We start from the raw sequence: 6,069 nt of genomic DNA on the forward strand, positions 1-6,069 counted from the left end.
TAGCTATGTCCTCACTGGTGTAATTCAACTTTTATTTTTTTAACCGCTGAACTTTATCGCATGCCTCGAGTGACGTTTTCTGTCTACACCTATACAGGAAAACGTTTCTATTCAAATGCTGATGCAACTATCATAGCAGTTGCAATTGCCATATTTTAATGTAAAATCTGTGGGAAAATTGTGCAATGAAAAAATATAGATGGAATCATTCAAAATTGCCCAACCTTGGAATAAATTAAATCGACTTGTTTGTTAACTTTACCCAAGAATAGTCGAGCGCAAGAAGAAATTAAGAAAACTGTATCCTTCTATTTTGTACTCACTTGCTCTAAGGCGTAACCTCAAACATATTTAATTTTCTTTTGTTCAAAATTATAGTCTGTGCAGTATTACTGTTTTCAAGTGTGTATTGATACACAAGGGCACTGAATTCGTGGTAATGGAAGTGAAAAACTTGGAATTTTAAAATTAGATTATTTTTTATAATAATAAATAGCAAAGTATTGAGCATCCCACGATCAAAAATTTAAAAATATTTTTGTAGAAAAATCGGAATGTGGAAAGAAAATTCTTTCACGTGTTGTTTTAATCCATTTTTAAACTTAAACCACCGTACTTCCAACAGTAACACAAAATTTCTCTGGAAGAGATATCTTGTGCGTTTTCCCATAAACTCTGTGTGCCCTCTCTAATGGTCTGTCCTGCATATGCCTCTGGTTGCAGCTATGATAATGTTCATGAAAATAAAATCTACATAAAACTGCAGTGTTTTTAAGAAAATAGCAAAGGTTATTAGTACTCTGAAGGGCACAGCAGCCTGTGCCTCATAAATTCTGGCCCTGGGGAAAACACAAATTTTTGCTCCCCCCCATTGCAACGTTCTTTGAGGCAACCTTTTTCTTGTTGCAAACACTGCCTGAATGAATGAACGCCAGAACTTTGCCACTGGACTTATACAAAATTTTTACAACATATTTTCCCCGGACAATTGGGTACTGTCGCTATTAACAAATTTTGTTGCAAACACTGCCTGTGCCCATAATCAAAAAGGGAGCACCCTTACAGCAAGTTCGGCATATGGATTCTTGAAATCAGAATGATTTTAATCGTTGAATGCAATTTGTACAAAGAGTTAAAATTGGGATGTTGATCAAGTGCTCACAAGCACTCTGGGTGCTCGCCCACAACAAGTTGAATATGCCTGTTATAGAGTATAACTATGTGTAACAATTTTACATAATTAGCTGTGTCAAAATAAATTCCACATTCAGCAATATTCTATGGAAAGGGGAGAAAAATATTAAAATATAAATAAGAGGCAGCCAATTTTTGGGGTCACCTTAAGATTTTAAGGGCAAAGGGCACATGCTCCGTTTGCCCATGCAAGAAACAGGCACTGGTGAAGTGGTCCTGCATCCAGTAAGGATGAGCCTGCAACAGTTGACTAAGTGACTACCTCCATGAAATGTTTGAAAAAATGTGGAAGAGTCAAGTGTTTCAACAGTACCATGAGCCTTCAGGCAAAGTGATATTCCGAAAGTGTACTAATTTTACATACTTTAAAAAAATCATAGCATTAGATCTCATCATAAATAGCCCTCCAACACATTTAAGGTCCTCGTGCTGTGTCTGGATTGCCCCCATGCGTTGAGGTGACCCTGGGAAGAGCTCGTGAATTATTTTATAATTACACAGCAAACCTCCACAACGTGAGCTCCTCAGTAAAACATGAAAAAAAAATTAACCTGCATTTTAATATGAATTTGACCGAAAAAAATATTTTTCAACATGTTCATTCAATTTATAATTTTCTCTTAATTATAATTACCATCAATTTAAATTTATTGTCAATAATATCCCATAATGCAATACGTGATCTGAAATCTTCAAAAAATGTCAGTTTCTTTTGATGACGACATAAAAATCGAAAAAAAAAAACACATGAAAATGAAACAATCTTCGAGAAAAAGAAATTTAACAGAATATCCACACTTGGTGAAGCTTAAGGAAGAGGAATGCCTATTGAAAAAAAAAAAAGCTTTCCAACGAGTATGAGTCATGCCCGAGTGATTATGACATGCTTGACGTCGTATGTGCCAGTGGAAAGCACACTGTCACAAAAAAAAACGCTCCGGCATAGACATTGCTTTTGGTAACATACACACTTTTATGATGTTGGCCGCTAGCATCCAGAACAAAAAAAAAATGAAGATATCAAACTTGTACAGATGGCAAACCCTGAAGCTAAGCGGTTTCAGAGAACTAAGTTGCACACTTAATGATAGTTTCTATAAATAGCTTGGTGGAAGGGGATGGACCAGGGAGGTTCAGAAGTTGTATTGTTGTAACACGAAGTTCTTTTAAGGGGGGAAAATTGAATGAAGTGTACCGAATGTTGCATGACACTGTTGTCGGGGACCAAAGTTGCCCGTTTTTAAAAGACTGTTTTGATATATATTTGATTTTGAAACTCGAGAAATGTCTCGGTTCGTGATTGGGGGGGAAAAACAATTCTATGAAAAAATTACCTCTGCATCATCGTCAGTTAACTAACTTCATAGAAATTTCGATGTATGCTTGGATCAAAGCTTTGTGAAGAAGAAAAAATAAAAGCTAACTAGGGAAATGAGAAATCATTGAAAATGTGCGCTTTTTGGTTAAACAAATTAATGTAAATATTTTCCGTCGCTGCTGCTTTTGTTTAGCGAATTTCATTTCCGAAACGAATGAGATTATCTGAATCACATTCCGCTGGCCTATGTTAATTTGCCATTTTCTTTTAATTTACTCAATAAAAAATGAATCGAGAAATCGGAGGTGCATTTAATGGCATCCAATTTTTTTTTCAATGTTAGATGCAAAGGACGTAAACTTTTTTTGAAGGAAAAAAAAAATGAATTGATTAGTCGTTATATAGATTATATATATATATTTTTTCGATTTACGTTGACCTTCGAGCACATTCTTGTACATGGTTATATCGTTGCGCACTGCACTTTATCAAATGGAGAGAGATTGTATATTTATAGCGATTTATTTAGAATCTATATGATTTTTTTTTTTTTAATTTTTAATCGAAAAAAAAGTGTATAAATGTGTTTATCTCTTGTATGGATTTGTGAATTTCTATGGAAATCGAATAAAGATTATGTAAATACGACACTTTCGCCGCTGTCTTTATTTTTATTCATTGTTTTCAGTATCGTCATTTCTTGCAGATATTGTGCACCATTGAACACCATCAAATTAAATTTTAGAGACAAAGTATTCTTCTCGATAGCTTGGAATTTTTTCAGGACTGTTCGATCTGTGTTCGTCCTGCATATTTTTCTTTCTAAGACTGGAAGCTAGGGGGTAAAATTCCTTCAATAAACTGGTAGAGGGTCTGCTTTGTAATTTTAGCACAGTTGATGTTAATTGCTATGTAAAGTGTCATCAGAGATAGGGTTACCAGATTTGGAAACTGAGAAAAGAGGGTGCATGCACACTCTTTGTAACGTGACTTTCCCAATTTTTACTATAGATATTACAATGACAAAAAAATAGAACTGTAGACCACTGTTTTCTATATCTCTGAATGGAAGAGCAGTGCCGTCTTAGAGCGTGGACCCGACCAAGCCACTGCCTCAAATGCAGGACGGCCTCATGAGATCTGGTTAAGATTTTTTAGTTTAAGCATGTAAATTGATAAGCGGGGGGCTTAGAAAAAAAAAAAAATTTGCCAGGAGGAAGGACCCATGGTGTTCTTTAGACAGCCCTATGGAACAGGTAATAAACCATCCCCTTTTTCAAGGGCGTCTTAACGGCTTTGGAAGTTGTCATCCTCCTCTCCCCCCCCCCCCCAACTGGTAAAGAGGCTCCCAACCTGGCGAGAAGTACATACTCACCGTCAAAAATTTTACAATCTCATTTTCATGAGATCCTTTCTGCACTTGAGGCCCTCAGGCTGTGCTTGGGTGGGCCCATACATTATGGGGGAAGGGGGTAATGTATGGGCCCCACCAGAGAGGACTATGCCATCCTATGTTAAAAATATGACAAGTGTCAAAAACTGGTTTAAACTGTCGAAAACCTAAATGAATGATTTTGAACACAATAGGTTGATAACATGAGTAACTTATGTTTTATTTTTAAATACTAATTTATTACAATAAATACAACACCGCACAGAAAAAAATGCCCATAGCAAATATGGATGCCATATATTTCAAAAGTACAGCAACCCAATTAAAAATGCAATTACAAACAATATATATACATGATATTATATACAATGCCCATAAAGGATACTTATGGTTGTCTTATTCTAAGTATGGATAGCTTTTCGATTCACCCCAACATGTTTATAGTATTTCTTTTTAAATGTGTCAATTGTGTTAGAATTTACTTCCCCCAGGGGTAAGCTATTCCATTCATTAATAACCCTATTAAAGAAAAATTCCCTGCGGCACAATAACCTAGAATTGTCCCTTACCAATCGATACTAATAATTTGTGGTCCATCCCGTTGAAAATTTTTAACACTTCGACCATATCTCTGCAACAACTGCATTCATCCAATGTAAACATATATTCAAAAAATGAAGTCTCTCTTCATAACTCAAGTGTGCTGATAAGGACATGCTTAGCTCATTTCTGCACCCCTTCAACCAAGTCTGTCCGTCCATAGGTATGGTCTCCAAAACCTTACAGCATACTCTAGTCCAGGACAAACTAAGCCTCAGAAAAGCCGACGAATGACTTTAGGAGAAAGCAAAGAGACCTTTTTGAAAATGAAACCGAGCATTCTATTCGATTTTTTTGATCACCACTGAAAATAATTAAAACAAAATATTAATTACAATTAACAACAGTCTAGAGCAGCTAATGTATAATTTTATGGTCCATTTTATCTAAACTACTGATTACCTGTGTTCAATTTCCTAAACCAAATAGAGCTGTTCATTCAAAATATGTGTGATAGGGTTAGGTTTTTTACCTCAAAAACTTACTCGGTATTTAAAACAGTCAAAAACTTGTCAATGTTGTCATTTTTATTTTTTCCTTTAGAATAAGTTATAGGAGCTTTTCTTAAACATGTAATCTCACAAGCACTGTTAAATTGAAGTACATTTCAGTCCTACAATTTAGTATTTCGATTGCTAGCTATATTCTAATGTTATGCATAATAAGGGTATCATTTTAAGTATGATTAGCTGAGGATGATGTCACTATCCATACAAACGTTTTTAACAGCTGGCTGATGCAAAGATATATTTAGGAAAGAAAGAAAATTTAACCCCTTTTATTGGATAAAAAAAATTAACCTTCGTATGAATAGGGAGAGTGACATTGTCCTCAGATAAGTCGCGATCTGGTGGCAGTGTCAGCAATTGTGAGCTTTGGCCGGAATTGTGTCCGACCGTCCATGTACGATCCCTTTCAGTACACACGAGCTCCAAGGAAAACTTGAGATATTCGTTGCCTCTGTAGTCTAGTGCGTTCACTCAGAACGTGAAAGAACATGGGTTTTTCATTCCTCGCAGGGGCGGTTGAATTTTTTCTCTTTCCGAAATATATCTTCGCATCAGTCAGCTGTTAAAAACCTTTGTATCAGTGATTAGTTAGATAATTTAATAATAGAAATCATATATATAGCGTAAAAAAACCTTTCTAAACACGTATCTGTAATGAAAGGAGTACAGCAGATGGTTTATATTATAGTTTCCCAAACTTTTTTGTCCTATCGCCCGCTTCAGAAATATTTTTCCCCCAATGCAATCTAACCCATAGGATCCTATGTTATACCTGTAGCTTCTACCGTCCCTCTGAAACATTCCATCACCCCCGCAGGGGGCATTAATGCCCACGTTGGGAATCACTGGTTTATATCGATGCACATGTACTGTATAAGCAGTTGAAGAAATTTTTGAAGGTTGAGAATCTCGTCTTGAATTGAGGAATATCAAATAGTTCCATAATTTTTCCTTCAGCTTTTATGCTATGCTCTATTCAAATTGTATATTTTACAAGAAAAAATACACAAATATAATTGCCCAAAATAATTCTGTAGCGAGCAGAAAATTATTTT

Source organism: Pholcus phalangioides, unplaced genomic scaffold, assembly GCF_987345545.1.
Source record: "Pholcus phalangioides strain wild (caught in Gottingen) unplaced genomic scaffold, Ppha-v1.0 ptg000020l_1, whole genome shotgun sequence".
Taxonomy (NCBI): Eukaryota; Metazoa; Arthropoda; class Arachnida; order Araneae; family Pholcidae; genus Pholcus; species Pholcus phalangioides.